The sequence below is a fragment of the Crocuta crocuta genome, unplaced genomic scaffold (assembly GCF_008692635.1).
Source record: "Crocuta crocuta isolate KB4526 unplaced genomic scaffold, BGI_CrCroc_1.0 scaffold118, whole genome shotgun sequence".
In the NCBI taxonomy this organism is placed as follows: Eukaryota; Metazoa; Chordata; class Mammalia; order Carnivora; family Hyaenidae; genus Crocuta; species Crocuta crocuta.
In genome coordinates, this window is record NW_027551558.1 from 16,012,312 (window position 1) to 16,038,501 (window position 26,190).

A 26,190-nucleotide genomic window follows, 5' to 3' on the forward strand; every position below is an offset into this window, starting at 1 on the left:
ATTAAAGCCATGGGATTAGAGTAAGTAGAGAATTCTGATGAACCTTCCCAAGAGCATTCCTTGAAGAAGAGATACTACTTCCTGTCTTACATTGTCTCTGGCCTAGGGATATAAAGGTAGGGTTAGTGAAAGGATAGGCCAGAACTCTCAGTTTTACTGGAGTCTCAAGAGCTAAAAACAAAATATTTACAGCTGCCTTGAAAGAAGAAACGGTAGCTACAGTTTGCAGGCAGATGTCTAGGGTACCTTCGCAATACCTGGGAGGTTCCAGGGTGGATGCTGTGATCCTGATGCTGCAACACTCATTATAAATGGTTGTAATTTGGTGGAATAAGGGTCCACTCTCTACCTAGAAAGTGGTGAACAGTCTTGTGAACAAACTTTTGCCTAATCTGAATGAAGTCAGTAAACCTGGTGCTATTCATTCTGTCTCTTCAGCTGATCAGTCCTTGTGGTTGGAACTGCATTCTTTAAAGGAAACTGAGGCAGCCTCTGACAAACTGTTGTTAGGTGAGTTCAGAATTGGTTGGAGGAGACATGGTGCTTGGCTGCCTATAATTTACTCTTAAATATTTCAGTATAAACAGTGTAATATAAATGAGTGTTAGTGTTCTGTGTCAGCTGCCTTCATCAGGGATTTATGCTCCAATGTCCCAGACAGAATTATAGAAGCCTGAGGTGGCTTCTAGGAACCCTGGCTATCATCATCTCCAATCATGATATGGCTTTGCTCATTACTTACAATGTATGTTGAAAAAAGGTTCTAATTTGTGAAATAAATGTAAAATTGGTGTAATGGAGGTTAGGAATGGGTTCTCTTTGAGATGTTAGTAAGAGCCAAGATCAGTGGATTGGCCAAAATAGTTTTTGCTTCCACTTGAATAGAGTAGGTGAATCTCAGAGGTCTTTCACCCTTTACCAATAAGGAATAGTGCCATAATAATAGTATTACTAAGAACTAATACATTTGTAACTGGCACAAGTCTGAGAGATGTAAATGTATTTGTTCATTTAATCATCGTAAAACCATATGAAGCAGATGCTATTTTTGATCCTTAACAGACCTTAGTCACCGAATTCTGACAGATGATGAGCCGGTTGCTGCCATATTAGCAAAATACTGCCATATTTGTAACACCTTTTTTGTAAGGTATTTTTCATGCACCTAACAGAACCAAGAGTTGGAATTTCATCAAGCTTCCAGAACAAGCTATAAGATTTTAGGGCTACTTATTAACAAATGTCTGCTTCTGTAGCAGAAGCTGATTTACATTTTACATTCACTAAGGCCTGCACTTTTGAGAACTCTTGGAAGAGTGGTTAACCCTCCCTTGCCTCTAACATCTGTGGCTACTGGGATCTACCAAAAGTACCTAATAGCTGTGCATGGAAGATTGTTCTAGACCCATTCACAGCTAATAATGTATAATGAACAAGAAAATCAGGGAGCCTAACTCGGACAACAGTGTTAAGAAATAAGAGATGGCGGTGCCTGGATGGCTCAGTCAGTTAAGCATTCAACTTGGGCTCAGGTCATGATCTCACAGTTTTTGAGTTCAAGTCCTGCTTCAGAGGAGCTCTGGCCCCACTTGCGGGGAGCTCAAATCCTACTTTGGGCTCTGTGCTGATGCTGACAGTGAGAGTCTGTATGGGTTCTCTCTCCCTCTCTGCCCCTCATTCACTCGTGCTCTCTCTCTCAAATATAAACACATAATTTTAAAAAATAGAATATCTTTAAAAAATAAATGGGAGATGGGTTTGAAAACTGAGGGGGTGGAAACAAAGGAAATGGAAGGAGAGAGGCAAGTGAGTGGAAAGGGGAGTGTGCAGAGAAATGGAGAAGGACAGGTCATTTCAAATTATTTTTTCATATTCCAAAAATCAACCTTCTGTCTCAAGAAACAGGGTGGTTGTCAGGCAGACACTTTCAACCTTTTCATGTTTCCCCTAAACTTAATTGGAAATTCTTATAGCTCAGTATCACGCTTTTTAAATAGAAAAGTAGACACTAAAAGAAGCAGAGAGGAAGTATATTAACACCCAGAGGCAGCACCAATATTTTAAAAATTAAAAATGAAGAGAGTGTCAGTCTTGCATTTTGCATTTCTACTAATGTCAGCACAATGAAAAGACAAGCAGACCCCACATCCATCTACAGGCATTTCTGAGTTGGGACCCAGAAAGTAGAAAGAGGTGAAGACTCAAAAGAGGGTGTCCTCTGTGAAGCTGGAGAGACAAGCCTCTGACCCTGTTACCTTTCTGGGTTAGTGCATGTCCCTATGGGCATTCTGAGAAAGAATCTGAATAGGAGAGCAGGAGCGTCGAGAGTAAAGTAAAACCAACCCAGCCAACCAGCTAACTAATCAAACAGTGAAAACATTAAAAAAAAAAAAAATACTGGGGCTGAAAGCATTCCTGGAGATTTTGTAGTGCAATCTCTTTTTTATTCAGATGATAAACTTGAGGCCCACAGAGGTAATAATCTTACTGAAAAGTTTCGTTTATTTACAAAGTGTTTTCTTATCTGGAAGCATAATTTCATCTCCCACCACATGTAGATCTAGATTGGTGAATTCAGTCAGTGTAGCTATTACCTAGAACCTCCATAGTGGCCTAACCAAAGAGGGGATGGAGATAGTGGGAACTGAACACAATACCCAATTCACTCAGATTAAATTAAAGCTTGGATGCGCAGTTTGTTTTGTGAAGCATGATTAGATTTATTCATTCGAGGTTAGTTGTATTTAGGACTGAAGTATTTTACTGTCTCTATCTTTTCTCTTGCCCTATTTAATAAAAATTTCCCTTATGACTTCCTACCTAAAATTTATTGCCTATGCACTCAAGTGGGGTTATAGAAGTCTCACTGCAATAGGTGTTTGTGTTGTAGGTATTGCTTAAGCATCACCTTTCAATCACTGTCATTGTAATTGTTTGTGTAGTTATTTCCACCAACTTGTGTTGCTGACACACTCTTCCAAGGTTCATACTATGTGATTTGAATATATTCTTAATGTAGTAGGTCACGTGGCTTGAATGCCAGACTGTGAGTCTGAATCCATTGTTATTATTCATGTGACATTGGGTTTAATGGACCCTTGCCCCAGTTTCCTCATCTGTAAAATGATTATAACACTCTGTGTAATGGAATTGGAGCAGTTTCTAAAATGTATTAAGCACTAAATGAAAGTTACTGTCATTTATTCATATGTACAGGTTTTAGACAGGTGCTACAAACATAATGATAATGAGCTGTAACTGATTTTTAATTTAGTCCTATTTCAAACTCTTCCCTACTCAGTCTACAGTCCAGTTTGGCCACCTCCCAATAATTTCTTAGCTTAGTGTCTATTTCTCTGTGGTGCTCAAACTTTAGTGTGTGGAGAATACTAGAGGATTTGTTACATCATAGATGGCTTTGCTTTTGATTCACTTGATATGTAGAGGTTCTGAAAATTGCATTTTTAACAAGTTCCTAGGTAATGCTCATATAGCAGGCTCAGGGGAACCAAATTTTCAGAACCCATACTCCATCTAAATGTCAAAGTCTCTGCCAGAGATTTTACTAACCTACACAGGGCAGACTTTCTAATTAAGCTCCTTACAATAACCACACCTTCTTAGCAGTTTACTCAACACAGATGATAGTGGTGCTCCCAGATCTCTTCTTTAAAGCATTCTTTAAAGACTTCACAATGTCTGTTGTATAACCCTACATGTTATCACCTCACACCTTTCCTTTACTCTGCTCAGAAAATAAAAAATAAAAATAAACTTAAAAAGGATTCTTTTCCTTTCCATCTCTTGTATTTGAACCCGTCTTTGATCAGAATTGCCAATGGCTAGAAACAGGAACTCAGGCACTACACTAGGGTTCTATTCTGACTCTACTAACTGAGTCATTTAAACTCAGTTTTCTTACTTTTAAAAGGGCTAGGGGCACCTGGGTGGCTCAGTCGGTTGGGCATCCGACTTCGGCTCACGTCATGATCTCGTGGTTCATGGGTTCAGTGCCCACGTCGGGCTCTGTGCTGACAGCTGGCTCAGAGCCTGGAGCCTGCTTCAGATTCTGTGTCTCCCTCTCTCTCTGACCCTCCCCTGCTCACACTGTCTCTCTCTCTCCCTCAGAAATAAATTAAAAAAAAAAAACATTAAAAATATTTTTAAAAAAGGGCTAGAAAATTGTAGGATTGTTGTGAGGATTAAATGAGTTGACAGATGTAAAGTACTTAGAATAGTGTTTGGAACATAGTATATGTGTATTAGCATTTACTTATTTTTCAATTTTATTTACTTCCCTACTTAATTTATTGAAAGGGTATTCCTTTCCTCTTCTTTTATGACATGAGGAAATAAATCAAAATTTATGATGGGGCGCCTGGGTGGCTCAATTGGTTAAGCATCCGACTTCGGCTCAGGTCATGATCTCACACTTCATGGGTTCGAGCCCCGTGTCAGGCTCTGTGCTGACAGCTAACTCAGAGACTGGAGCCTGCTTCAGATTCTGCATCTCCCTCTCTCTTTGACCCTCCCCTGCTCACGCTCTCTCTCTCTCTCAGAAATTTAAAAAAAAAAACTTAAAAAAAATAAAAATTTATGAGAACATTTCCATATAAAACCTAACACTGGCCATCCAAGAGTTCATACCATAAAACAAACAAAAACACAACAAAAATACAAGTCCCTTTAAGGTCCTGTCTTATCATGCCTCCAGTCAAGCAGCATCAGCTACAGGAAATATCAATGACCCAAAGGGCAACCTGGGATCTGTCTGCCTGCACTCAGCAGCAGGAGATGGAAGCATGGGATTGTTGAGAATGGCGCTAAACTTGGCAGGACAATTACAAGGCAAGTTAGGGTGACATGAAAACTGAAACAGAAGGGCACCTATGTGGCTCAGTCGGTTAAGCGTCCAGCTCTTGATTTCAGCTCAGGTCATGATTCAGAGGTTCAAGGCCCACATCTGGCTCTATACTGACAGCACAGAGCCAGCTTGGGATTCTGTCTCCCTCTCTCTCTGCTCCTCCCCCACTTGCTCTTCATCTCTCTCTCTCTCTCTCGCTCTCAAAATAAGTAAAATAAACTTAAAAAAAGAACCTGACATAATTTGTGAGTTCCTTAGTAAATATAGATATTCAAATCCAAAATTGGACATTATACACATACCGTAAGTTCAATTTTCTGAATATCCAAGCACTTAGAGCATGAACTGATTTGACCTATCTTTATGAATATATGTTCTGGAACATATAGTGTCATTTGAGTGTGCAGAAAGGAATTTAGTCACGCAATTTGAATTGACTCTCTAAATAGGTTTATCTGGGGTCTATAATCTAATCCCTTTTCAATTCTCTACAAATATATTAGATTACACATTTTGTCAAGAATGATTTTTTGATGTCAGTATTACAGATAAATTAGCATCGCTATCTTGCTACAAATACCTGTTTTCCAGGTAAAGTCAAAGTTCTTTCGCATGGCATATGAAGCCCCTCAAAATCTGCCTCTATGGTCTTACCTTTCTTGCAACTTCTGTCACTTCCCCCATAAACAACCTTGGTTCCAACCACATGAAATTCTCTTCTCTCTAAGCACACTGCACACTTTTTCACTTCTTTGCTACTGCCCATGCTATTCCCTCTGTAAAAAAAAGATCTTTTCTCTTTCCTCTCTCTCTTCAAATCTCCTTCATTCTTCTACCAAACACATATATCTCTGTTGGAACTTTTTCTGAACTTTGTGACATTTGCTACTTTCTCAAGTATAGACTACCACAAATACCTAAAAAAAAATACCTGGGGTATATAAAGTGGTATATCCACATTCTTGCTGAGCTGAATGGATAAAGTATCAGAGTAAATGGTTAAGTCTATCTCCATGTTTAGGAGTTTAACCAAAACCAACAGACAAAGGAAGCAAATCATCTTCAATTTATCCTTACAGGCTTTTGGTTAGTTCTTTTATTGCCTAAAGCATATAGGAAATTTAGGCTGAACTATGGTATGAATGCTAAATAAATTGATTTTGAAGAATAAGGGAATTCGTTGTCATACTTTCCTATTCATGCTATAAACAGATATCTTTCTTTCTTACACTATGTAATAGGACACAAAAAAAAAAAAATACCACCAAGCAAAGATGCTGGCTGCCAAGCTGAATTGCAGAGCAAACATTTATAGGCAACTTATAAATCCTTGAAAATAGGATTTTATAATGGAAATACTGGCACCATTTTAACTACAACCATTCAAATAACATCACTACAGCAGAATTTATAATCTAATATACTTGTTCTGGGATGGATGAGACACTAAGCTATAGGTGTCAGAAAACTTTCAGTGGCTCCATTCAAACTACATGATGATTCCAGAGTTGAAATCTCTGAGAATATTTATTTCAAAATGAGTATTATATGCTCCAAAACATTTATTCTTAAAAGATAGATTATATTTTTATACTTGTATAAGAAATATATGACCTCTGAGGCATTTCAAAAAATCATTAATCACTGGTGCTTTTTTTTGTCTTCCTTTTCTTTGATGAAAGAATTACTTTCCTCAGATTTTGTCTGTTCTCTTACTGAGATGATTCCCCCAGAGAACTGTGTGTTTATCTTGACAGGTGTTAGTAGATCTGTAGACCTCTGTGGAATTGTTCCTAGTTGCATTGAGGTACAGTAGAAAACGTTACATCTGCAGACTAATGAACTTACCTTACCGCATTCTAAATAAAATAAACCACACAGCGAGTGAAATTAATCTACTAATGTCTTCCTAATGAAGCTTTCATTAGGCATATGGCATGGTCTTCAATATTTAACACACGGTAGTATTAAAACAAAGAATATGTGATGATTTTTAAAATACATACCTGATGACTGCCTCATATATTATTTTCCAATGAACTAGTTTAGCCTCATTTTACTTTAGGTGCTTAATCAAAGAGCTACAAGAAACATTTCAAATATTTTATATCCAAATGAAGAGAAGAAATAAATGTCTCATCTACCTTTACCCTTAAACAATTAAAACTAAATTTGGTATTCTAATTTTTTATGTTTATTTACTTATTTTGAGAGAAACAGAGACACCACAAGTAGGGGAAGGGCAAAGAGAGAAAGAGAGAGAGAGAGAATCCCAAGCTAGCTATGTACTGCCAGTGCAGAGCCAGATGTGGGGCTTGAACCTACAAAGCTGTTAGATCTTGGCCTGAGCTGAGACCGAGAGTCGGATGCTTAACTGACTGAGCCGCAGAGATGCTCCTGTGTTAAAATTTTTAAGAGTGGAGAAAGCTTTCAATTTTCTGTGCAATGTAAGTTTTCACTCACAATAAAGTTTAGGAGTGACATATTGAGAATGAAACTACTTTGGTCCAATTCACAATGTTTTGCTTTAAAATAATGCTACCTACTTGCACAGCAAACGCCAGATTCAATTGTGGTGAGAGCTGGGTACTTTAATGGCCAGTGGAAGATCAACTGCCAACACGGATGCCTTCATATCGCCAATATTTTGATTTTTCATTTGTCAAGGAAAATAATTAAAGTATCTATGTCAAAAAAAAAATCCTCAGTTTTGGAGCATGTGCTGTTTCTATCCATCTAAAATCTGTAGTGTCCTATAGAGGAGCTACACATAAGTGACATCCTCATTCTTACACCCTGCCAAAGTTAATTTCTCACTTCAGGTTCCCATGTGAACCTGCTTTGGTATAATCACATTTGTCCAACTGAGACCTGAAGATCTTCTCAGTCATGCATTTTACTGTTACTATTTGAATTTACTTGTTTCAACTATTATTTACTGTCAGCCAGTAAGAGGTAAAGGAAAAAAAATTCAAACATGGTAAAAGAAGAGTAAAGGTGGGTCTTTTCTCCTCCCACAGTAGCAGCCAGAAACAGTATGAAAGCAATGGATCACGAAGAAAAGCAATTTCCTACTTGAGGGATTAGACAGCACCCTCTTTTGTACTGTTAAATCAAAGTTTTAGTTATGTTTTCAAGTAATACTGATTTTTTTCAATTTACATGAATGGTCTCTAGAGAAACTGCAAGAGACCCCCAAACACATACCCTTTTAGCCACTCAATAGAAGAGAGAGAAGGGCGGGAAAGCCTCCTTTATGCTGCACTGCTTTGAGCGAGCCTTTTACACAGCATGGGGGGAGAAAAAAGGAAAGAAAAAGAAGCAAACAAAAATCAAAACTGCTACACAAGCTAAGGATATTCAGCTTAACAAGGAAGAATCTGAACTAATATGTGAGGCCTTTTTCTTTCCTTTCCTTAGGAAAAATATAGGTGATTTCTGTTTTCAAGCCGCTCCCATTTGCTAGCATTTGAAAATCGAAAACTATGTAAATTTCAGCAAATGTTTGCTTTACCTTTTAGGTTCACAAGAATATTAACCACTGCTATCAGTCAGTATTACATTCTGATTTGAGGAAATTTGTAGCATAAAACTGTACCCTGGAATATCATGTGCAAATCTTACTTTAAAACGCATTTACCTTCCAGGAGCAGTAACACACACTCTTAAGTAATAAGAGCAAATAATAGTTCCATGTATAAAATGTGAGGAAGAAAACTCATGAGCCTGTTTTCACAGATACTGCCCCGCCCCTTTATTTAAGGTTTATTGCTTATATGAGTCATGTTTGAGGAAGCTGCACATTTCCTATGCTAAAAACTGTCATGTTGTATAATTAAGAACAAAAAGTCCCATAACTAAATAACAGGGTTGTGATAAAACCTTATAATTTATTTCAACCTATTCCTCACTTGTCCTATTTTATCTGCCTACAATTCTACCCTTCACACTATTAAAAGATACCTGAGCTACAGTGGCTGATTAGTGGACAAAACTCTAGCTTTTATTTTAAATATCTGTCCTTCTCTCTCTTTTTTTCCTTTTTTCCATTTGTCAAAATATATTTTTTTTAACTCAACATCCTACAGAGATATTAAGAGGAAGTATTAAGAGAACAAGTATATTAACATAGTAGATATGTTCTATTTTATACAAAATGAGTAATATTTTAAAAATGTGGTGTGATAATCTACTGTATAAACTAGAAAATTATTTATGAAAATTTAAGAGATTAAAAGCTCTTAAAGTTAGAAGAGCAAAGAGCTATAACCCAGGAGATTAAAATTTGACTGTTACAATCAAATAACCTTAGGGAAAGGTTGAAGTAGTTCAGTATTTCTGGGATAAGTAGGATTTGGAGGGATGAATGATATTTTCCCCCAGTGTATATTCCTCAATCCAATAATAAAATGATAAAAACTGGTTAGTTAGACAAATGAAGTTTAAATCTATGGGCTTCCAGGAATGGGAAGTAAAACAAAACAAAGCAAGAAAAATAAAAACAAAATAAAAGACTTGGATTGCGGGCAAGAAAATGTATCGTATTATCCCAGATAAAAAATGTATAAAATATCTTAGATAAAAAGTATAAAAATATGATTTGTAATAAGATTCAAATCTAGTACGAAAGAATCCTATAGTTTCCCATGATTCACCAGGCAGTATCTATACAGAAATGCCATTTTAAAAAATCAGTGATTGCTCAATTGTAGTTTTTTGGGGAGCAGCCCAGTCCTTGGCTTACAGATCAAGCTATCAATCTAGAAAAGTAGCTGTAACAGATACTTCTAGTCTTTACTCAATATCAATTTTGCCTTTTCCCTGGCAAACTGAACCGATTGTTTTCAGAGGAGAGAGACGAATAAAGGATACAGGATGACAATATGCTCCACTAAAAATACTTTTCAAAAACCCCCTTATAGTCAGAGTCCCCTTGTGACCCACTTAATCTTCAGGAAATATACACAGAAGCATCAGGAATGTTTTGTGGGTTTTTTTTGTTTGTTTGTTTTGTGTTGTTTTGTTTTGTTTTGTTTTTTTAAGGCAGACTTGGATAGCATGTCCCTATTTAGGCTTTTTGCCACAAAACCTTATCCTTTCTGCCTCAGATTCAGATTCAATGTCTATGGGAGATACCCATTCTGAGACCATGAAGTCAAAATGGCACTCTGAGGACAGAGAAATAAGTAGACAGAAGGAACCAAAATATCTGATATTTTTCTGTAGGAGTTACACTAGCTCTGTTTCACCTAACTCTTCTTCTTACCAGATTTGAAAAATAAATGATTTTCTGTTGATCTGATATAAATAAGGTTATCAGTTTTTAGAAGCTAAATGCATACCTAACATATAACTAATTTCTTGGAAGAATGCTTACTTATATGAGGAAGCCAGCCAGCCCTCCTGGGCTTGAGGAGAGCCTTTTATCCCTAAGGAAAGTAGGTAACATACTGCCCCAGAACTGATTTTAAAGAGTCAGAATATGCTTTGGGTTCCTCCAGAACCACATGCATTGTAGAAAGTCAAGGTAGCTGTTTTAAGACAGGGGCCCATTAAAGATAATATTTGGAAATTAAGGCTACCCAAGGCCGTTAAACAAGAAGAAAATACCATTGAGTAAAGAATGTTATGGATTGGAAGGGAAATGCTTTTCTCTACCCTCCTTGAGCATGCCAAAAAAAAAGAGAGAGAGAGAGAGAGAGAGAGAGAATATTCCATGGAGAGAAGATAGGGAATCAGAGTCTGCAGAAGACATGCTCATAACCAGGGGGTCTTTGAAGTGGGTTAGGTTTATCAGTAATAAACTCATCTTCCCAGGGAATGCATCTAAGTATGAGTATGCTGGTATTCCTTTATTTGTCCATTTGTTCATCAATATATCTAATAATTTATCCAATATATATTTATCAAGTACCTATTTTTTAATGTTTATATATTGAAAGAAAGAGAGTTTGGAGGGGCAGAGAAAGAGGGAGAGGGAGAGGGGGAGAGAGAGAGAGAGAGAGAGATTGAGATTGAGAGAGAATCCAAAGCAGGCTCGTCGCTGTCATTGGGAAACCTGAAGGGGCCTCAATCTAAAGAACTGACAGATCATTGAGCAGAAATCAAGAGTTACGTGCTTAACCAACTAAACCACCCAGGCACCCTTATGAAGTGCCTATTCTCTACCAGGATCTGTACCAGGCCCTGAGCTCATCTGAAAGAGGCAATTAAGGGTTTGGTTCTAGTTGAGAAAATGAGTCTTTGAACTTACAGTCTCTTTATCATGAGCTGGGCTAATCCCAATATACTCCTGAAGACCATGAAAGGATGGTATGTATGTTGTGACTTACATAACTTTCCCTGTCAATGGAATCATATTGGAGCTGAAGGAGTGTTCTTACCTCAGCTAATACGGTTTCATACTCAGAGAGTTTCAAAACAGCAATGAACACAGGTCAGACATGCTTATTGACCAGGTGCTTACCACCTATTTGGCAAATGCTGTTTATGAAGTTTTAAGAAACAGATATTGATCCAAACAATTCCCTTGCATTTAATATTCTTTCATTCTTCAAGGCCACTATTAACTTTGATGTACACATGCAATTACCTGTCTGTTTAAAGAGTTTCAATTACCCTAACTCTTGGGCACCACACCATGATTAAATGCATATAAGCAACAAGTTGTTGCCTAGGGCAGCCAGAAAACCACTGTGGCATGGGATCGATAGTTATATTACCTACCAAAAAATGTCTTTGTCACTGCTCCTGCAGTCCTCAAAGGAACAGATAAGAATTTAATGCTGGACTTCATTTTTTCTTCTGTACATGTTCATGCAAATGCAAATAAAAATTTTCTAGGAAGATTCCAGAGGGCCCACAGAGGAGTGAAGCTTGTTTAAATTATTAGAGAACTCATAAAACACATTTGCAACTGACAGGGCATCCTCTTCCTCAGACTCTCTTATGTGTCAGAGCAGGAAAAATTAACAAGCCTAAATGTAAAGTCCTGCAGGTATACTTAAGAAAATAAATAGTGTTAAGCACAGGTTGAGGGAAACCTAATTATGTAGTTGTTAGGGTAAAAAAGAACTAGGGGATTTTCACTGAACAAAAATGTAATAATAGACAACAGTTTGATGGAACTGTTAAAAAGATATTTGTATGGACTAAAATCAAGCATGCAATTCATTTATCTGAACTTTATCTAAGATACATATGGCTATATGGAGTGCAATCTGACATGTGGGGTGACTCATTTAAAAAATACATTGAAGGGAGCCCAGCGGACTCAGTCAGGTAGAGCATGTGACTATTGACCTCATGTAGATATATATATACATACACATATATGTGTGTGTATGTATATGTATATATCTGTTTACACACACACACACACACACACACACACTTCTGTTTGTCAGAAGAGTGACCAGATGCTCAGAAGAGCCATATTCAGTCAGGTATAACAGAGATGAAAGGAGATATTATAGATATCCTCAAATAATTATAAGGTTTTTGTGTAGAAGTAGCCTTATTCTTCATTGGCTTTGTAACTAGAGGAAGGGCCAATGGGCGGAAACACATTCATCAGGAAACAGATTATTAGTGCTCAAATAAATTAAGTGAAGGTTCCAGAAAGAAGTGTCTAGAAACTGGGGACTTGGAACTAATCGGCATTCCCACAAGGGAATTTCTGATTTATTCCCATCTTGGAAGTTTCCTGTGGGTATCTCCTTGGATAAGCAAATGATGGAGCTTGTGAGAAATGATAAAGAGAACTTTAGGTCTAATTGTCAGCCAAGGAAACTAAAAGTAGATCCCTATGTAAGAGTTGCAGAGAAAGAACACAAAGGCCACCCTCTGATGTATTTGTGTATACCCTGGATGGGCAAGTTACTCATCTCCAAGTACCTTCTTGGCAACTGTCCACAGGAAAGTAGACATATTTATTATCTTATATATGTTCAATCATATGTCTTTAGTTCCAGGGACATGTGTTTCATGTTGTTCTGGAAGGGGCAGGGAAGGGGGCGGGTACCATAATACATATAAGAGAAATAAAATAATTCTAACATTAAGAAACTCAGACTGTATGACTCCCAGTTAGGAAGCCTAAAAATAAATAGTCTAAGGAAAAGAGAAGAAACAAGACCTCATTAGAGAACATAGAAGGGCAAGGTCATAATGATCTGACAAAAAAGATGGGTAATGAAAAAATCTCAGCAACTGCAGATAAGACGAAATGAGGGCACATGTAAAATAAACCAAACAAACATATTAGCTCATTATATATTATGTATTTTCTATATATTTCCTATTGGACTTTCTGCAATTAGACTGTACTAACCAAATGGTGAATTTCTGATGAATCTCTAAGTTTTTTAAGTGTATTCTACTTGATCGTAAGTATAAAGAGTTTTATCACCACTCGAATTAAACTTGAATTCTTATCCTTTTGTGCTAAATCACACAGATAGATCCTGCAAAATGTTAAATACATCCTACAATCCCAAATATTGCACGCTCAAATAAATAGGCTCAAATAAATTAAAACAGCAAGGCATTACTTGTCTTCTGTATTCTGGTAGAAATGCTGCACCTTACATGCTTTTTATCTGAAAAAGCAGCCAGTTTTTTATGCTTTTTATGATTTTGGACTATAACCTCCCTCCACAACATTCCCTATGCTCTCAAACACCCGCATATCTGAAGCTAATTGGCATTTCTGTAGTAGGTGTTACTGAAACAGCCACTGACCTACAGCTCCCACGGGGTTTGCCAATTGAACTGGTGACCAGCATCTCCTCCCACCCATTTCTGTGAGCTGATGCTTCCTAAAAGTACACAGACCAATCATGATCACCATCTCCCAGTACAGTAGAGGAGGAAAATGGGGGAGGATCACAGAATCACTGGAGAGGAGGCTGTGGTGTGAACTGAGAAAATTCGAGAATGCAGATAAAAGGCCAAAAGGAAGAAACAAAATGAGTAAGGACCTTGGTTAAGAGGCAGAGGTAAACATATCCCTTGAGAAAAGATATTTATTCTTTTTACTGAAGGCTATCCTCATTTCCTACCTCTTCCCCAAACACTCCCCATCCATTCTCCTACTCTCTTCATTTACTTTCGGTGCCATTTATTTGCCACGATTTCAGCCACCATCCACTGGTTTCCAACTCTGTGTGAGAGGACATTGTCTCTCCAGATACACTGCAGCCCCATTAGTAGGTCAGTGTCATAAGCTCTTTGATTCTCCATTTCATAAGCAGGATTTCTTTGACTGATTTAAAGAAGTAGTCTGTTGCCCACTTACAGTACTTCCCCATGAAACCCCAATTCAAAATTATATTGCATCCTGGATTTACTGAATTTCTGGGGATGTGTTCAGGAATCTGAATTCTTAACAAGAGACTGGAGAAAACTAGTGTTCACAAATATTTGCCAGCCCAAGGTCTTATACAGAGCAGGTGCTTGTAAATGTCTAATACTGCTTTTAAGATAATGCTTCCTGGCATGTCCGTATGTATTTATGAGAGACAAAGAAATGCTGATTTGCTGAGGGTGTCCTCTGTCTGCCACTAGATAGTAAATGGCTTGAGGGTTGGTGTCCTGTCCAGATGGTTCTTTGTATCAGCTTTTAATTTTTTTTTACTATAGCACTAGGTACTTCCTAGAATGCCCCATAAATAATTGTTTATGACAAAGAGAAGGAAGGTGAAGGAGGAGAAACAGGGGAAGGAAAAAGATGAATTTATGGTAGGGAAGTATAAAAGGGGGAAATTCCTTTATTTTGATGGAGTGGAATTCAAAAGTGCTAATGAAGCTAATAAAAAGATGAATTTATGGTCGGGAAGTATAGAAGGGGGAAATTCCTTTATTTTGATGGAGTGGAATTCAAAAGTGCTATATAATACCTTCACTGTACTCCTGCTAACATTGAGAATTACCCTATAATATTTTCAAGACTACTAAAGACAGTCTTATATAAATTGAAGATAGATCATACTACAAACTAGCATCAAACAAATCTGCACTATAATAATAAGACTATATTGAACTCTATTTCCCCTCTTAAAATTGATTTAAAGAACATCATTTCCATTTCTATAAGCACAGATATGCTTGTATATGTTTGTATATATAATTCTTTCACATGGATAAACTCAGCAATGATCTCTGCTAATTAAGGGCAGTGTTAATGAGCTGTAAAATGGACTCACCTAGTCACCCATGCCTTCCAATTGTCTTTTATTACAAAAAGCCATTCTTCATCTTTCACTCAGGTCTAACTCCCACACAAACCTTCTGTGCTCTTATTTTATTATTACAAATAGACAAAAGTCAAAATTGGAAATTGACTTGAGAACATGCTGTTTATGTCCAAAGCAATAAGAAAATGAGGTTTTATTGCCTCTATTCTTGAGGATTCAGTTTTTGGAATTGTAAAAAGACCGCTGCTCTCCATTTCCATTCCCTCTTGAAAATGGGTCTTATACCCAAGAATTGCTTTCTAATAAAATCAAATATGTATATTTTCAAGAATGGAAGGATCTATCTATGTTAAAGATTATCTAATCACTATACCTTAATTATGATGATTATGTGGCCTACCTGGGTTACATGGTTTACCAGAGTTGCAAAGTTAATTAAATTACTTCTTATCCTGGGATCTATGAATAAGCTTCAAGGAGACCAAGAACCTTCAAATTGCATGCAAATTGTGTGTGCACGTCTGTGCATTTTTATGGAGAGAGGATCCGTAACTTTATCAGCCTCTCAAAATATTCTTCAATGTAACTGAGTTAGTCACTATTGGAAATTATTATCATTTTTATTTTATTTTATTTATTTATTTATTTATTTATTTATTTTGAGAAAGAGAGAGAGAGAATGTAAGCAGGGGATGGGTAGAATGAAAAGGAGAGAGAAAACCCCAAGCAATCCCTGTACTGTCAGCACAGAGCACAATGCAGGGCTCAAACTTATGAACTGTGAGATCATGATCTGGGCCGAAACCAAGAGACTGACGTTAAACCAACTGAGCCACACTGGCACCCTGGAACTGAAATTAATACAAAGCTTTTAGAACCAAAAGACTTGAAGGTCCTAGAATCCAGACGTACAGCCAATTTCAGCCTTAGATAATATTACCGACTGAGAGCATACAACCTCTACCTGGGATCTTTCGAAAACAACTCACCACCTCTCATATTAGCATGGTTCAAAGCCCTAGTCATTACAAAGATATTCATATCCCCATACATTTCCCGTCTTAACTTTCTCATAGAGGTCCAAGTACTGCCTTTTGGAGCTACAAAAATCAAAGCTATTTTTGCTTACTCAGAATGCCTTCCAAATATTAGATGACTGTTATACAACCTTGAAGCTGTGTTTCTCTGGCCAGAAGAGCCAAAATCTCTCACTATTCTAGTTTCCTTTATAGACTCATAAACATATAGAGCTGAAGGAACGCAAGTTGTCAATATTCTAAAATAAGCATATAACCAAAAACTGGAAACAATGTTCCACTTGTGATCTGACTATCCGTGACTATCTCTTTTTGGCGGGTATTTTATCTTTTTATTTTATTTATTTTATTTGTCCCCAGGAAGGTCATAGTATTTTACTGTCTAACTGGAAAGATCAGAGGCTAATGCCTTTTCTAGAAGTTTCCCATCTGAAACAAAACACAGCAAAGACACGCACTTGGCCATTCAGTCCAACTCCAGAGAGCCACATTTCCTAATTTAATATAATGATATACACTTAAATAAAATATTGGAAATATCCAAAATAGAGACATTACACATTCTTATTTTTTATGAAAAATCTAGCAGTTTTTCCACAAGCTGAGTCAGAAACACAGAACATCTCAGATTTATAAAACAAGTAAAGCAAAGATGGCTTGCAGTATAAACCGTTTCCATTTCAAGTGTCAGAAAAATATTCTTCAGGTAACTGTTTTAAAAGTTCCATAGAACAATTTCTCTGAATGTATACTCACAGCCCAAAGGTCATTAACGTAGTGACAATCATGCAAATAATTTAATAAATGGACAAGATGAAAAATTCAGTCCCTTTCCCCATTTCTACATTGATTTTTACACCAACATTCCTCAAAAATATGAGTACACTTATCCTCCAATTGCTCTATGAAGATAAAAAACCTGTAGCTAAGTACATTTCAAAAATACCTCCTGCCATAACTGCTTCTTTGTGATTCTGACTGCAAGATACAAATTTCAGGTTGCAAGACATTCTCTTTTTGACAATAATATCAATGTTGCTCAAAATGCAACTTTGGGTAGGACTATAACACAAAGATCCAAGTAATTAAATTTCTAGCAAATCTCCACTTTTTTTGAATACCTAAACAAGTGTGAGTGTGCACTCTTGGGTAGGGAGTAAGACTTGTAAACTTATACTCTTCTTTATGACAGATCTCTCCTGGCTCCTGGTGAGATACAGCATACCCTAAAGAAGAGTCAGGTCCAAAGTTTTCTTTTGCTTCCAATGTAGGTAGTTGAGGGGCTTGAAATCAGGCTGGAAATTGTTGATATCCCTCTTTACTCCTTGCATCTAAATGGCTATGTGAACTCATTCCCCTAGCCCTCTTCTCCTACTTGAAGAAATATCAAAAAATTATAGCCATCATACTCATCCTTGAAGAAAAATTGAAAATTATCAAAAAGGCTAAAAAATTATAGTGATAGTGATTCAGATATGTGAGGAAGATTTCACTTAGGCCTCTAATACATTCTGGGTGCTTTAATTCAATTTTTTATAGAATTCTAAATTGAAAGAAGTGAGGTATACATTTTGTATTGTTCCCTGGGAGTTCTGGAGGAGAAGAAAGTACCAGCCGGACAACACTCAAGAATATTCTAGTCTTGGGTATAATATCATTGAAACGGCACCAAAGTTATTGTGATCATTTGTGCATTTGTTTTGCATTGTTTTCAATCCATATGTTTTTAGATATTCATAGAGAAGCATGTGCAGGTAAAGGAAGTGATGCCCTGAATTTGCTTCAAAATAATCTGTTTGGAGGGTAGAGATGGAAAGGGTTGAGGTTATAGATAAAACGGTACTGGCCTATAAGATAATTCTTGGTATTGGATGATGAATTCCTTCAGATTCTCTCTACTTTTCTCCTTATTTTTGATAGATATGTTCTGAGATTAAAGTTAAATAATAATAATAAAGCACTAAAATCCAACATGGAACCGCTAACCCTATAAATAAAGTCAGGCATGAGTGGAAGCTCTGGGGAGTTTTTGCCAAGTGGTCAAGGCATTCACCACAGTAACAAGTCGTTTTTTCTGAGGCTCCTGTTAATAACTGCAACACTCAGAAGGCATGGCAGTCCTGGGCACGCTCTCTTAACTTTTGACCTCACGTGACCAAGGAGAAAATATTAACATCACCATAAAACTACATAATTACTAATTGCATGGTAACCTTAATGTTATGACAGTTTTAATAGTCAATATCTGATGTAGAATTAAGAATAATATTTGACATTTTGAAGCTCTATTCTTAAAATCCATAGTTTGTGAACTGCAAATAATTCCACTTTGGAGACAAGCAAATGCAACAAGTTTCTGTGAAAGCTTTTGAGTTTCAGAGGCCTCCTTTTGACAAATTCCTTAAGTTATGGAATGCAGCCATCAGCAGTCTGTAGAAAAATGAAATACTGCAAGTCTGTTTTTATGCAGCTGGGATCAAGTTACTAAATGGATCAAAAGAAATAATTTCTTTGAAGAGGTAGCTGTTGACACCAGTGGCCTAAAAATAAGTGCAATTTTGCGGGTACAAAAACTTGTTTATATCTCTGTGGAAGTAACTAGATACAGTTTCTATATATACACTTGCACTCAAGATATATTGGATGGCACTCTAAACATATTTTAATATACCTCAGTTTAACATTACTATTATTAAGGGGAAATTGCATGCTGGCTTTGAATAATTGACACAGCTAAGTACAATTATTCTTACCAGGCTTAGCTTATTGGGTTAATGATTAAAACAACCAAAATCATTACTGAACTCATACTCTGCGCCAAATACCAGCCAAATACTTTCCAACACCATTTTACATGATTTTAGAATTAAATTTGATTTTAAAAACTAGCTATTATTACCACGATTTTACAGATGAAGATGCTGATTCTCTGAGAGAGTTTTAAGGGTAAGTTGCCAAAATGTACACAGGTGGTATGTCTCTGAGTTGGAATTTGAATGCTAGTCTATTTAATTCCAAAGCTCTTAATCTTGAAATTATATCCTACCTCGTAGGTTACACAGCAAATCAACTGATTCTAAAATATAGAAAAAAAAAAAAGGAACAGCAGTATCTTTAAATCTCTTTGCATATGAAAGGATGCTTAAGCTGGAAATTTGGTAAACTGAAAGGCTACAGCAACAAAGTATACTGAAAACTACAGAGCTCAAGTGTAGCAAGGCTTCAAGATAGCTAAATGTAACATAATTTTTCATTACAATAAAAGGATGGGGGAAAAAATCAGGACTACCATAGGATGCAAGAGGGACGGTTGATCTAAGAGTGTGAATGAAAAGAAAAAATAGATAATATGTTTTTTAAAAAGGAAAACATTTCAGCCTCCAAGGTAAAATGATAAACACAACCCCTTTTCAGAAATAAAGAAATTAACTAGCACCCCCCTTCAAATTGAATTATATAGTCCTGGTTCTAGAGGATAAAATATTCTCTAGTTCCTCACTCTTTGGGAACTCCTATTGTGTACAGCCCAAAGGATGTTGGTAGAGCAAGGCCCAGTGGGAGGGACCTAATGACTGAAAAAGTTTATTTCAAAAGATAACATAATAATCCTAGATATCATCTAAGATTAATGAAATAAGATACAAAAAGCAAAAAAAAAGTTTAAATTTTGGTGGCTAGTAATATATTAGAAAAATTATACTCTGCAAGTCAATATTAACTAAATATTTGAGTATATATAACTTTATATTGCTGAGAGGAGAATGTGAAATAAATTGGTGAAAAATATAATCATTTTTATTACCTCATTAATACCTGCAAAAAACACACTTATGAATTCCATTTGAAGCTTCTGAAAAACTTACATAAATCGTAGAATATGTTTGAAAGAGAGGGAATCAATTTTGATGAAAACTTAAAAACGTAGTGGTTTAGGTTGTGAACAAAATTACTTGTCTCCATTTGTATTCTGTTGGCAGCAGTTCTAAGACTTGTTACTTCATCAAAATTTGAAGCAGGATGGGGGAAAAATAACATTAAGGAAAACAGGTGGAAGTTACAGCAATCCTCCCAAAGAACATCTTTTTAATTCTACAATGTATTTAAGGTGCCCAGATTGTGTTGGTGGATTCATTCAAAATTTGGTGAAGTGTAAGTTTATTGGGTTTTGATGCTGTGGTTTTCATAACAACTTGATACCTGAGACAAAGAAAGTTCTCCTATCCTTTGTTTTTCATGAAAACTGGCCTGAGGGAGTTACCTCACAAAATGTTCAATTAATTCAATTAATAAAAATAATGTAGACCCTTTCAAGGGAAACATTCATGAAAAGGCGAATAGCAGATGAAAAGGTAATTTCTGCCTGGCTAACAGCTGAGCGTCTCATTATGCAGTATGTACTTTGCTACCTTGGGATCTGGACAGTTTGATGTGGAATCTGGAATCACAGATTTTTACAACTCAAGGAGTCCTTAAAAATAATCTAATAACAATTCCAATTTCTTCAACTGATAGATAAGATGAGTAAATCCTAAGAAAAGATGAATTGATTTTTATGTGATTTAAGAAGTCACACACCTTTCTTAAAGGGTTTTTCAGTTTTCACATTCTTTTCTTTCGTTCTTTCTTTTTAAATTTTTAAACGTTTATTTATTTATTTTTGAGAGACAGAGAGATAGAGCGTGAGCAGGGGAGGGGCGTAAAGAGAGGGAGACACAGAATCCAAAGCAGGCTCCAAGTTCTGAGCTGTCAGCACAGAGCGTGACGGGGGGCTTGAACCCACAGACCATGAGATCATGACCTGAGCTGAAGTCAGACACCCAACCGACTGAGCCACCCAGGCACCCCTTCAGTTTTGCCATTCTTAAAATATAAAGTCGGGACTAGTTGATCTCCAAAGTGCCACTGTATTAAATATTAGATGGTTTCCTAATTTACCAAAAGACAGAATGAATTAATGGCAGATATTAAACTGAGACTTCCATTCCCCACCTCCAAGTCTACTAGTCTTATCAGTCCACTTTATGTTCTATCCTTTGCTCACACGTTTGACTGTCATTACACACTTATGAAATACATAGAGGAATCCATAGGTGAGGGGAAAAAAAAAACTAAGAGAAGTCACACACATTTAGAAAGACCAATTTATAAGGAAAGAATATGGTATTTGAATCAGAGCATTTGTATTAATTCCAAATGAAGGCAATGGGAAGTGGGAAAGAAGGGGATAGCAGCCCTGTAAGTATAAGGAGAAAAGGAAGAGCCCGCCATAATCAAGATTTTTATTTTTAATTGTTCAAGTTCAGTGACAATATCATTCAGTTCTGATTCTGGACATCTGCCAACAGTCATGTAATCTTGGTCTCGAGAGTCAATTAAAACCAGTCTAGATGAAGTACATATAAAGAAGAAGACAATCGCACAGTATAGGTATTCAGTAACTGATGAGCTAGATTAGCCATGTAAATATTCATGTGTCAATAAGCCTGCGAAACCCAATGAAAGAATTGGGTTTGGGGCTAATAACTGGCCTTCTTTTGAAGTGTTTTTCACTGACATATATGTTTACACATTAATTCCAAGAGAAATTTCTACAGGTAGATGCTAGTATCAATTGAATATAATGATTTAGAGCTGTTAATAACATATGAACAGTAAGAGGGAGAAGGACATTAGCAATAAAAGTAGATGGCCAGTTCCTAATTTTATTCATAATTTTATAAATAAACTAAAAGCAGTTTTTATTCCCAAAAACTAGTGTGGATTTGAATATTGTAAAAGGAATTCAAGATTAGACCCCATAACTTTAGGGGAAAGCTTTCCCTGATCCATAGTTAACTAAGTTATATTCTGATAGCACTCCTTTACTTCACACACATACCGCTTCTAGGACCTTTCTCTCATTATATAACTTTACAATAATCCGTGGGATAATTTGTTTAATGTACATTTTCCCATATTCTCCAGAGAGAAGACTGATCCTGCCTTGCTCACTGGTGTAGTTCCAGCCGAGTATCTGTCACATAGAATATCTGCCTCATGGCTGTTAAAAGAAGAAATGTCCATGATATAATTTGTTTGAAGAGAGGAGAGAAATGGAGATAAGAAAAAAGGGCTATGGAAAAGAAAGACAGAGAAAGGTATAGTTCAGAGGAAGGGCAATGGGAGAGGAACAGAGACCAGATTGTCAGGATGACTTTCAAAACTGACCCTTCATCTCATACACTGGGTGACCCAGGTCAAATCCTCCAGGAGTCAGTGTACTCACTTTCTTTCTCTGACATACAGTTTTCTATCCCTGACACATACATACTTACTTAGGAATGCTTGCTGAGAAGGGCTAGAAAAGAGGGGATGGAAAATGCATATTAGACAGACTGACAAGGAAAAATAACACTGGAACAGACAAACCCTATTGTGTACAACTCCACAGTCAAAGATTTTCTACCTCCTTGAGAATCAGTCTAGCTTGCAGGTAGAATATTGACTGCTAGGCATAGCACCATGGCTATAAAACAGACCACTGAGCTAGGCAATGAAAAAGGGAGTGAGCGAGAATAAGAGGTTTAATGTCTTGTTTATGTCCCCTTTATAGCATCTTTGAGATGCTCTGCAGTCCCACAGCTGGGTTTAGTTCATACGCTTTTCTGATTAAGGCAATACATACCAAAGCAATCTAATATTAATGTGCAATTTGAAAAAAAATAGAGGGTTTAGAAAAGGAGGAAATCTTTACAAACAGTGTAACTAAACAATAACAGGATACAAGATTTGCTTAATTCTTTATTAAATGCATGCTTTATTGTAAGTCTCTAAAACATTTGTAACTCATTTTAAACACCCAGTTCTACCATATTGTGTTTAGTGACACTAATCCTTTTTTATAGCCTAACCCTTTGAGAATAAGATTATGTTCTCAGTGAACAGTTATAAGTAGTGACAAGTTTTATTATAACAATCTTGATCACAGATTTACAAAAACAATAAATGAAGAAATGGAAATGTAACTGACTAGAATAATATCCAATAAGAAGAAAATCCTTATTTAAAATGAAGTGTAAATCTTAACTGATGAAATGACTCTGAAAATACTTCCAAGAAATGTTTTTTTTTAAACTTTTCATTAAGAACTCAAGTACTGTTTTCAATTTTAAACACTAGTTTTATGCCTTGCCACTTTACCATTATAGAATTTGTAAAAGCTAATGAATTTTGGGTACTACATGCAAGATTTAAGTATTCAGCATTCCACATTGTGGGAAAATGATTCTAAAATCTGTGTGTGTGTGTGTGTGTGTGTGTGTGTGTATTTTCCCCTCTAAGAGATTAAATCTTATGTTTACTAATAATACTGAATAAGATATCATGACTATCCCAATTGTCAAAATGGTCCTAAGGTTTTGGTACAATCGTCTCAAATCATAAGTTGTTTTGGAAATGTTTTGACATATTCAGGCCCAATTTTAGATTGGTAATAATAACAAAGTGGGTAAGTGGAGAAATTTGAAAGACAAAGAGGGTTATAATTCTGGCTCAGACATTTCCTATCTGAGCCTCTGTTTTTTCATCCATAAAGTGGGGGAAAAGGCCCAACCACTGGGGAATGTGTAAAGACTGAATAATGTGCCATGTGCAAAGTACATAGCATAGTTCCCAATATATATAATGTGCTCTCAATAAATGGTGGTGATTTATAACTCTAAGTGATTGCTTGTATTAATAATAAAAGCTACCCATTATTGAGCAGCATTTTTACCATCACAAAGCTTGACATCTATCTCAATTCTAAGAAGGGCTATTTTCTACCTCCTCTCTTCTCTGAATTTCTACTTATGCCATATTATCATCACCAATAAATATTTCTTGTAAGCCTAATAAACATAAGGTATTACTTTAGGCCCTCTAAAGAATATAGCAAGAATCAATCATTCACTCATGCAGGTCACTACCGGATCTTGTGCTTCCTCCATCATGGCAGTAGTATTCTGTGATTTGATTATTTACTTGTATCTTATTTAACCCATTGGATAGAGAACTCTTCATGAATAGATCTTACTCTATATACCCAACACCTAGGATAATGTCTGGAACACAAGAGATACCCAACCAACATTGAATTAATGGGACATTCCTTATCTCAAAAAGTTCAAGTTGAAGAGAGACAATGTAAACCTTTAAAGAATCTACAGAATAAGATGATATTTTATATATTTACAAGGAAAGAAGTTTGTCCTCTTTCCATCAGTGGGCTGCTATTGTTAATTTACGAGTGAAGTGGTATTCTATCACAATGGCAGCATTCTTGGTGGTTACATCCTGTGTTGTGTTTGGAGGAGTGTATTCGAAGAAAAGAGGAAGAAGGGAACTCTTGAAGAATAAATTACTAAAGAGCATCTGAAGAAGAATGTGATCATTCACTGGGCTCAAGAAATGCTAGTCATGTTAGTTTTGTGAAGAAACTGACAAAGAGAATTGGAATTTAGTGAGAAGTCTAAAGGGGTCTTAAGCAGGAGAAAAATCTGCTTTTTGGCTGTGTAAAAGAGCTAGAGTAATACAGAATGGTGTCCAAGAGAGTAATGCCCATCAAGAGAAACAAGCTCCAGGTATTAGTTTGAATACAGGGGAAGAAGCCAAGCTTAACCTAACTGTGGAAGTAGCTTCCTTGGCTTTTATCAATCACCTAGCAAATATGTTCCAGTTTAGGTCAACAGGATTAGAGGGACTTTTGCCAAGAGGAGGTTCAGAGATTCTAAGGTCTGGAGTGATAGATGTGTCTTATAGGAATGACTTAAGATTAGTCTTTAGGCTAATGCAGGACCCTTGTATCCCAGAAAGGACTATCAAAGACAAGGCAGCAAAGTTATTTGGTCTTCTGACCAACCAAGTTTGGATCTGAAGTAATTTCTGAAGAGTAGATTCTGTATAATAGCTATACAATTCCCATCAAGTAAAGCTTAGAGTTTGGGAAGGCAACAAGAGAGTTGATTCTCTTTGCCTGCAGAAGAAGACAGCTGGGGTTTATCTTAAGCAAAGTCTGAGAAAATTGACTTGGCTTTCAGTACAGCATGAGTGGAGTGGCTAAATCTCTGACCAGAACTAAAAGAAATAATTAAGAAAAAAGTTATAAGAAAGCCCTATAACTCTATTTGTTTGTTTTCTATTTTAAAACATTAAGTTTATTCATTTTTTGAGAGAGTGCGAGCAGGAGAGGGGCAGAGAAAGGGAGACACACAATCTGAAGCAGGCTCCACGCTCTGAGTTGTCAGCACAGAGCCCAACACGGGGCTTGAAGTTACGAACTGTGAGATCATGACTGGAGCCAAAGTCGGTCACTTAACCAACTGAACCACCTAGGCTCACCTATTTATTTGTTTTCTGAAAAAAATTTTTTTTTTTTACTTTGGAGTGATTTTAGGTTTACAGAGAAGTTACAAAGATGGTGCAGAGGGCTCCTAGACCCCTTGCTCAGCTTCCCCTGGTTCCAGCCTCTCAGGCTTTCATGGTGCTTCTCTCCAAACCAGAAAAGCACAGTTGGTCTGTTGACTGATGCAAGGCTGCTCCCAGGGAAAACCCTGTAAGTCTTATCTTTCAGTGAAAATAAGGAACTCTCATCACTAGTTCACAAACCCTGATACATAGTAGGCACTCAGTATCTTCTTGTAAAAATTTTTTAACTATGTCACCTCCCCATTATATTGATCTGTCTTTAAATAAGTTATCACAGTTTTAATTCTGAAATGAGATTGATTTTCTTATGATATTGGGTCTAGAGTGAGAAATAACAAATAGCAATTAAGCATCAACAGACTTTGAAAATCTATCAAGAATTTTATAGATTCCATTTAGTTGTGAATTATCTTGAGACGTGAGAGCGAAAATCTACACCAGCAGGTACAAAAATTAAAAATAAAAATGGCCCAAACTAGACTGCTCTGCTTCAAAATGACAAGGAAACAAGGAAGAAACCTCTCTCCTGAGCATCATCACTTATTTTTCTTTGGTGTTTAGTGAGTGCATGCAACATGCCAGATCTCAAATAGTCTATGGCCAGGAAGCTTTTCCTCCTGGACTGGCATCTTTTTCTCCCTAGGCAGAC

At 36.6% G+C, this 26,190-nt stretch overlaps 1 protein-coding gene across 9 annotated transcripts in view; it reads right to left on the reverse strand.

Moving 5' to 3' along the window:
- The window catches only part of NRXN1 (neurexin 1), a 1,134,059-nt gene that overhangs the window by 427,563 nt on the left and 680,306 nt on the right, over positions 1–26,190 (reverse strand). The gene's annotated exons all lie outside the window — the stretch shown is intronic.